This window comes from Crocodylus porosus, unplaced genomic scaffold, assembly GCF_001723895.1.
Source record: "Crocodylus porosus isolate Cpor-Errol unplaced genomic scaffold, CroPor_comp1, whole genome shotgun sequence".
NCBI classification, from domain to species: domain Eukaryota; kingdom Metazoa; phylum Chordata; order Crocodylia; family Crocodylidae; genus Crocodylus; species Crocodylus porosus.
In genome coordinates, this window is record NW_017728906.1 from 65,143,144 (window position 1) to 65,152,915 (window position 9,772).

Below are 9,772 nucleotides of genomic sequence, written 5' to 3' on the forward strand. Positions count from 1 at the left end.
TCTAAGCCAGTGGTCTCCAAACTTTTTTGATCGTGCACCCCATCAGTAAAAAATTTTTGAGCATGCACCCCCAATATATGTATATTTCTTTATAAATTATATACATGTACTACTGTACTGATATATTATGTACATTATAAAACATACACAAAAATAGAAATAAAAAAGGATGAGATAAAGATGAAATAAAATAAATATAAATAGAAGTTCTAATATTTTCTTCCCGCACCCCAATGGATTGTCTTGCGCACCCCCTTGGGTGCACACACCCCACTTTGGAGACCACTGCTCTAGGCTAAGAACAGGCATTCAAAAAGTCCGAGCCTGAATTGATTCAACCTTTGCAGGTTAGTCTAACCTGCAGAGAGTGAACTGCTTTGCAAGTGGATAGATGTTCCACATATGCATGCAGTGGCTCAGGCCAGAAGCCCATAGGTGCTAGAGCAGCCCTCCCTTCCAACAGGAAAGCTGAGCTGGGGGGTGGGGGGAGGCATGGCTAGGCTTCCACAGGCCTGAGTTAGACTTAGGAGGGGTTTAAACCCCCACCTTGGCCTGCAAAGTTTGGAGAGTGTGGGAACAGGGAGTGCCTGCTGGTGGGGTGTGGGAGGGTGGGGAGGAGGAGAAGGGGAGAGCTGTGCCCTCCCCAGCAGCTCCCTGACATCTGGGAACAATCCTGGCACACAGGGCTGCCCAGCCCAAGAGGGGAACTCTTCCCCCTCCTCCCTCTCCCCCACCACTGCGGGGCGCGGAGGGAAGCTCTCTTCAATGCTCAAGGGGCTCTTCACCCTCCTCCTATTTCCCCCCCTGCCAACATGGGGTGAGGGGAGGGGGGCACTTCAAGGCTGCTTGGCCCCAGAGGGGTACTTTTCCCCTTTCTTCTCCCCAGCTACTGAGGAGTGGGGAGAGGGGGATCCATGCAATGCTGCCCAGCCCCAGATGGGACCTCGCTCAGTCCAGGCCTAGGCAGCCACTTGGTGGGGCCAGGCTGGGCTGCAGGAGCACAGCCATCCCCAGCGGGTACAGCTCAGTGACAGGGAGGAAAGCGCAGCAAGGCAGCTGCTTCCCCTGTCAGCGAGCACAGCCTGGTGTGCGTGTCCAGCGGCTGCCAGGCAGTGGCTTATCCAGGCCCGCTCGGATGTATCGTGGGCCTAGAGCCTGGCAGTCGCCCACCATGCAGAGCCTCTGAGCAGGGCTGGATAAGCCACTGCCCGGCTGGCAGCACATGTTGGCCTGTGCTCACTGACAGGGGAAGCAGCTGCCTGGCTGTACACACCTCTCCGTCACTGAGCTGCACATGCCAGGGGTGGCCCAGTCCCACCACGCAGCTGCCTTAGCCAGGGCTGAGTGAGACCAGGCTGGGCTGGGCTGCAGGGCTGGGGCCACCCCTGGCAGCTGCAGCTCTGTTAAAGCTGCTCCCTGTGACCTGGCTTGTGGGGAGCAGGGGAGGAGGAGGAGGAGGGGGAAGAGTTCCCCCCCAGCACTGAACAGAGCCCTCCCCCTCCCCCTCCCCGTGGGAGGGGGGGAGTGTCTCCTCCGGGGCTGTGGCTGGAAGTGTCCCCACTGGGGCCAGGGCCAGGCAGCCTGCACAGAGCCCCCCTCCCTGCACCTTGGAGGTGGAGGTGGGGGCAGAGGGAAGAGGAGATGAAAGAGTACCCCCCAGCATAGAACAGAGCCCCCCCCACTCCATGGGGGGGGTTGGGGAAGAGTCCTCATCTGGGGCCAGGTAGCCTTGCATGGAGCCCCCTCTCCCCACCCCTCAGTGGTGGGGGAAGAGCAGGGGGAGAGGGAAGGGAGTCTGTATGCAAGGCTGCCTGGCCTGGTCCCAGCTCCAGAGGGGGGACTCTTTCCCCTGCTACTTTTAGCTCAGGTTATGTGCCAATTGCTGGTTATGCTCAGGCTGAAATCCTGCTCCATAATATTGCCTCTTACTCCTCTCTCTCATAATTCCTCTCATAAATGGCTTTTGCTATGATATGGGCTACTAGATTAGGTAGATTTTGTTCAGTGTAAGTACGACAGATCTTACGTCTTTTATGTTCATTTTTAATGGATGAAAATGATATAGAATAAATTTGCATTTATAATTTTTCTGTGTTCATTAAAACTATTGAAAACATCTTGTTTTTAGAAGGGTACTGAGACAGAGTTTTGGATCTACTTTAATCAAAACCAGTCCAGGCTAGCACTGCGTCTGATAGAGCATTCTCCACATCAGCAGAGAGATTAGCTAGCCAGAATCATACTATGTTTATGTTACAGGACATCACTCTTTAAGTGGAACAATCCCACCCATAATTGAGGTGTTTGGTTCACTATCACATTCATTTTGATTTGTTTTTGCTTGAACTGGAGAGCCATTGATTTTCTCAATCTCCACAGAAACTGGTGATGTAAAAATGAGAACACCACTGCAAAACAATACATTTTACTCAGGGAAAAAAACATGAAGATTTTTCAGACTTGTTCACATTTCCTGTTTGCGAGTTTATGAAGATCTGGTTCTGTGTGTTTATTTTTTATGCAAAACATTTTACTGATGTTTAGCATTCAAAATAGTGTTCTCTTCACCCCATGCAAAAACTTCATGCCCTATTAACATCATTATTGTTTGCCAGGATAATAGAAATAACAATACGTTGGTTCAGAAGCAGAAAAATATCTTGCAAATATCAACTGGATTTAAGTTTGAGTAGAAAGCAGGGCTATCCAACTTCAAAGGCACACCATATGGGTCACATGCTATGGAGACATCTCACTAGGATCTTCTGCACTGCACAAACTGTGCCAGCTGTACATGGCATCCTCTTTTGAGGGAAAGGGAGGGCACAGAGTCCCCTTTCTGGGTTGCACCAAAGCTCTTACCACTGTTTGAGGGCTACAAAAAAGCCACAGCTGATTAACTTCCGGGATCATTCCTCAGAGAGAGAAAGGTTTATCTGGTGGATTAGCAGAGTCTGAATACCTTCTCCCTTAGTTGCTGAGAGTTAGTTTGTTAGATTCCTACAGCAAGCCTAAATGGAGATTCTCTTTGTTACAGTGACTAGCTTTTGTTATAGAATGGAGAGCAAGTCAGCAGCTGATGCCTGTGTTTGCCTCTATATTGCTAGTAAGACCCTCCCAGATCCTACTTTCATTTAGGAAGATAGGGAAAGCTTCCAGGGAAATCCAAATTTCAATCTAAAATCAATCACTCAGTTCCAATTTTAACAAGAAATCACAGATTCATTAACTTCAATTAACATTTAAAGACATTTAAAATTTGCAAGGTTGCATGGGGCAGAAAAAACACAGTATCAACAAAGCTACTATGTAATTATCAACAGAAAATGAATATTCATTGAAGAGTCTAACTTTTCCTTTAGCCAACAAATACAAATCCTTTATTCCCGGCTCAACAGGGCCTGTAATTGATGCTGTAATGCATAAGTTTATGAACTGCGTATGCCAACCTTTGATTGCTCAGTGTTAACAATTGATCCTCCACGGTTTGTGTTGGTAACACTGATTTCTATGACTTGCTCAAAATAAGGCATCTCTTTGTGTTAGAAACAGGTTAATCTTTAGAAGAGAAAGAATGTGAGAACATTCATTTTCATGCAAAAAGGAGAACTAGGTGTTGCTGTTTCTTTCTTAATATCACTATGTAAAAAAAAATTCCAGATCCCCTGCTGAACAGCAGGCAAAAAACAAACCTCATTTAGAAATGAAAATACAAATATTCTGGCAGTCTTAGATGTAGAAGTATTACGTTAAGATGGATGTTATGGCTCAGTGAGTATTTTTCACAGAAAAAGCCTCCAAGGACTTATCTATACTGTGTCAGTGATGGGTCTTAAGGAGGACATGACCAACTACAACCTGCCCACCCAAGTATACTGATGCACTTCCAAGCCAGAAGGTTACCCAGAGGCTGCTCCAGACTCATTCCCAGTGCCTGCTTTCAGATCCACCAGAGACCAAGGGTTCTGCGACACAGTATAGACAATACCTTAGTATACCAGCAGCCCTACAGGGCTTTAGGGAGGACATTGGCCTGCTGCTTTGCTATGTAACTGACTATATGTTAAAGATGTAACTTATGGACTCTATAATCATTTCTAAAGTGTCATTCTAATTATAAGATTCATCTATCATTTCCATGGTAGCATAATGTTACCTGATTTTCCTAAAAGGCAATAAAAAGGTGTTCACATACATTTAAACACATACACAATTACAATTTAAATAATGAATCCACTTTTCCCGATTTGAAACTTAACACATTCTTCCTCTTAGCCACAAAACATGATAGCAAGGTATGAATTATCACACAAGTAGAAACAGAAAATACCAGCTAAAAGAAAATCTTTATGTGATATCCATGCTATGAAGGGATTTGCAGACTGGCACTTATTTTACCTAAGTCCATCTTGGTGTTTACCCCGTCTCTTTTGAAGTAGCACAAACAACAGCATTATTCTTGTTGAAGGATTTACCCCACTCTGATTCTGTTGATGAAAAGAAGCAATGAAGCCAAGTTCTGGCTGATTATAATCAAGCAAGGATTTTACACACAACAGGGAGCTAAAAGGAAGCAAAATTTACATACTTCATGAATCTTGGGGCTCAACTATTAAAAATGAGTAATTGCATTCTCCTGTTAATGGTATAAACATAGACGCACCTGTCACAGCCTGCTGGCTTGCCTGCAGCTCCTGTGCCAAAACCTTGTAACTAATAAAGCGAATCCCCTTTTATCCCTGCTCCAAGAATCTAGCAAGGATGCTGATTTTGTTCTCAGCATTTCAGGGGTAAGTTATGCTGACTCTGTTACTCCACCCCATATACCACTTCCACAACTACGATGCAGATTTCACTACACTTTGAGAATGCTTGCCAAAAGGTGCAGACCCCAATTTCGTAGCTGAGATCCATCTCTGTGTACATCAGTTTGATTCCAGCCCTACTATACTCTGATCTACAAAACTGAGAAACAGAGGAATTTAGAAGTATGCACACCTAATAAACATGGCAGTAACTTGGATGAAGCCTTGAGGTCCCGATCCTGCAAACTCTCTCCACATGAACCTGCCACTGAAGTCATGGTGAAAAGCTGAGGAGAGTGTGCCAACTATTGGCCAAAAGTCCCTCACTTGCCAATTATGTATCTTGTCAACATTTTGGGGGAAATAAAACTACTTAAATTTTATAAATATTGCGGACAGATTGAAGTAGAAGCTTTGGGAGCACAGAAGTCTAATTTTTCCCTTTTATCTATGTGCCATATTTACTTAGATCCAAGAAGAGGTTCCCCCTGCCATTTAACATGGGTAAAAAAGCCCCTTATCTAGGATTGGAGTGAGACACAGTGGGAGAACAGGCAGCTGCTGTGGTACAGTTCTGCTACATCTCTACATACACCACATTACAATTTCTGGAACCAAAACACTATTTACAGTCACTATTTACAGCAACCTTGCACCATCAAAATAAAAAGCATACAAGATACATAAAATAAATAACACAAAACATAAATAAATAAAACATCATTCAGTAAGTAATCTAACTTTGTCCCAACCCTGCTTTTGGTTCACTAAAAGACATCATCCCCCCAAATCCTTGCTTCTTCATTAAACAAAGCATTCTATTAACAATACCCAGCAATAGTCAGAGAACATATACAAACCACACCCTTCCTGCCTTCCAGTCTCACCTTAGGATATAAACAGATGTCACCAAAGTGAAGCAAGTCAGCTGTAGTGGGGTGCATCTTGCCACAGCTGATCCATTTTATTGGGAGAAACAAAGGTCTCCCATTGTCTTGCATCATGTTCTAGGCCCCAGTACAGACAATTGGTGACATGTTCCCCTCTCTGTCCCATGCTGGATCCCACACTGACCCATGCCTCACATACACAGGCACAGGTCTGTGCAGATCCAGTGCAGATGTGGAGGGCAGCACAGGAGCTAGGGAATTCTCAATGACTTGTGCTTTTTGTATGAAGCATGGGTCTGCTTGGATCCCAACATGGAGGCACAGGGTGCTAGAAATTCTCCAGCTGCTGTGTCATGCTGCTCCTCTGTGCTGTAACCCCTGCGTCACACGGAGGCATGGGTCAGTGCAGGTCCCCTGTGGGGTAGCATGGACACCTGGGAGCCAGAATATCCCTGATGCTCCTGTGCTTCCATGCTGGGACTCACCCCACTTAATGCTTCACACAGGTCAGTGCAGGGTGGTATGGCAGCCATGGAATCCCCTAGTGCCCTGTGCCTCCACACCAGGACCTGTGCATACCCATGCCTCCCTGTGAAGCATGTGTCAGCAGTTTCCCCACTTACCCAGACATGGCCCTGGGATCCCCATGTTTGAGATGCATATGGGTAAGCATGGAAACCCTGACTTTCATCCTTACCCAGATACATCCTCAGAGATCCTCAAGGTATATCTGGGTACACAGGGAAACTGTCTTTCCCTGCTTACCCAGATGTGCCCTTGGAGATCCCAGGGTTGTGTCTCTGTAAATGAGGAAAGTTGAGTAGGTGCTTCATTGCCTCTTTTCATCAACCTAATCAGAGTGGGATAAATCCTTTGACATAAATAATGCTGTTGTTTGTGCTAGTTCAGAGGAGACTTGGTAAACGCCAAGATGGACTGAGAGAAAATAAGTGCCAGTCTGTAAATGCTGTCATAATATGGATATCACATAAAGCTTTTCTTTTAGATGGTATTTCCTATTTCCACTTGTGTGATAATTCATACCATTGCAGTCACGTTGTGTGGCTAACAAAAAGAATGCAGAAAGAATGTGTTAAACTTCAAACAGAAAAAACTTTGGGCTTGAGAGGCCCAGTTCTGCCTGGCAATTCCTGGGATGCCACGATCAGGTCTCTCAAGCCTGCAGAAAGGGCACTAGAGTACAGGAAGCTTCAGATTGCTCACACTTTTCCATCATAAGCAAATAGATGTCCTCCACAATAAAGCAACACAAATTATTACTACCTTTTTTTGTGACCACAAATTTGGGCATTTGTGGTGCAACAAAAAGTAGGGATGTTTGTTTGCTTTCACTTTGTGCTACCATAGAAAAATTGATGGTGTCACAGAGGTGACCAAAGACAACTTCAGGACTGTACTTATTTCTTTACCCAATCTCCAGTCTTGTGCTGTTGTTCTAAAGCAGGGGTGGGCAAAATATGGCAGCCCAAGCTGTGCTGCATGCAGCTGGTCCCACCACCTTCAGGTGTGCAGTAGGACCAGGGCAGCATGGCACCAGGCTCCACTTCCCAGCAGCCCAGGTAGCAGTGGGTCCTTCTGGCTGCCACTGCTAATATCATAGCCACCACTGGACCCAGCCCCACTGCCAGGCATCCCAGCCTGTCTGCCATGTAACCACCACCGGGGCACTGCATGGAGCAAGTGGGTGGGGTCTCTATGGAGACTGGATCAGGAACCACTTTGGCAGGGCGCACTTGTCTGAGTCAACGGGACGGGGCCACAAGCAGGTAGGGAGTGGCAGGACTGGAATTGGTGGGCAGGCCTGGAGCAGAGCTACTATTTGCTGCCCATATGTCCTTGCAATGGGCTCCCATTCCACAAGCAGAGGCTTGCTGGGAGAGGATCATGGCTTTGCCCCAGGCCCCATCTCTGTGCTGTCACCACCCTTCAATCCCTGTCCTGGTCCTGGTCCCAGCCCCATCCTCCTGTCCCGGTCCCAGATGTTGCTCCCCACCTGCCCTCAACCACATTCCATCCACCCAGCCTAGTGCACCCTCCCTGTGTGCAGGTCAGTTTCCATGGAGATCCTAGGGCTGGAGCTGGGTGCAGGAGCACTGGGCAGTGACAGCTCAAGGTTCAAGGAGTTTTGGTGACGTGTTGCAGAAGAAGCAGGGGGGGGTTGGGGGTTGCTGACCCAGCCCACAACAGCTCACCAAAACTCCCTCCATCCCAAATAATTGCCCACCCCTGTTCTAAAGTCAGGCAAGCTCCACAGAGGTCTCTATTAGGCCTGTGTGAGTAGGCAGCTATTCAATCTGGCTTCGGATCCGGCTGCTTCAGATACCAGTGATCCAATCTGGAGCTTCGGATCAGTTTCCCGCTTTGATCCATCCGAAGCGGCTCCAAAGCTTTGGAGCTGCCTCGGAGATCCGGCCATAGGATATAATGGGGAATTAATGAAATATCTATAACTTTGTTGTTTTTCCAAAGTCTGTGGTTTTGTAGATGTTAATCCTTGCTAATTAACTCATTAATGTTAATGAGTTAATTAGCAAGGTTTAACACCTACAAAACCACAGACTAAGGAGAGGAAATAATCAATACAGACAATCAACTGCCCCAAGACAGACACAGTCTGTCACAAGCACCCATGGCACGAGTTTTGCTTGTCTGCAGCTTGAGGTACAGCTCCCCCCAAACCCCTGCACCGATCTTCTTGAAACCTGGCAGGCTTTGTGGCCTCATCAGGAGCTACCATGCCTGCAGTTTTCACCCCCCTGTGGTGTAACACGTACATGTGGCATGAGTTTTGCGTTCAAGAATTTGGGGCGGAGTTTCCCCAAAACCCCTGCACCTATCTTCTTGAAACTTGGCAGGCTTCATGCTTTCGACAGAGGCTACCATCTCTGCAAGTGTCATCCAAATGAGACAAAAAACAAAGTTATAGATATTTCATTGATTCCCCATTATACCCTATGGCCAGATCTCCGAGGTGGCTCCGAAGCTTTTCCAAAGCGGTTTGGAAGGTCTGAACCACTATGGAAAGCCTAATGAAGCCAGTGCTTCAATCTGGACATGCTTCTTTGGATCCAAAGCATGGTCCAAAGCCTCGCACAGCCCTAGTATCTATAACATAATTTCATTATGTTTCTGATCAACCAGCAGATGTCACTAATGAAATGAGCTCTCTGGTGGACAGCTGTTTGCAGAAGGGCTGATGTACATTCACTGGAAACACAGAAGGAAGATATAGTACAACTTGCATGTTAAGAAGAATAAGCTAAACTATAAGAATTAAAGGAAGTCAGTGACATTAATTAATATTAGGCAGTGTCGTTTTCAGGGGGACATGGTGGGAGAGTGGCTACCATGTTTTGCTACAGCTCTCGAAGAGTGAATTCAAGCCACTTTCTGGACTCGTGACAAAGGCTGCTCCCAGGGGACCCAGCAGCAAATTGAATTTGGAGTGGTAGGAAAACTCATCACTCCTTTGTCTGCGTTGGCCACAGAAAGCAGTGTTCTTTAACCATGGCAGTTCTATGGGTTTGCCAGACCCATGTGGACCTTTGGCATTATTGATTGTATGCATCTCACACATGGCCACTGCTAAGTAAACACAACTGCCCTGCATGCCTGATGGGATGTGAAGCCTGGTGGTATTGACACTACTGTCTTGCCAAAGGAAGCCATTTACCAGGGCAGGGTGGCTTTCATTTGTGCCAGGAGCCTTACATGGGGATGAAGTCACTCACTGCAAATGTTAGCCAAGGTGAAGAAATTTAGTGAGAGCAAAACTGGCTCTTACTGTTGAGTGGTAAGTGTCACTTGCTTAAATAGGAGTTTACACAGGTGCCTACATATGGTTATCTTAGCAATCTTGGGCCAGCATTTTATTTAAGAATATAAAAACAGCTGAGCTACCCATTTACATTTCTGCAGGGATTTTATTCCTTCATGTATCTCTAATGTTCGTTTAATTGTACATGTTTATTGCTAATAAAATTATTTAAAACATGTATGAGATTATAAAAATATCTTTAAAGCCATGTTCATATTCAGGGTGTGCATCTACACATG

General features: G+C 46.2%; 1 protein-coding gene across 1 annotated transcript in view; it reads left to right on the plus strand.

Annotated features, from left to right (window-relative positions):
• Positions 1-9,772, plus strand: part of TMEM27 (transmembrane protein 27) — a 38,324-nt gene that overhangs the window by 14,273 nt on the left and 14,279 nt on the right. The window lies entirely within an intron of this gene.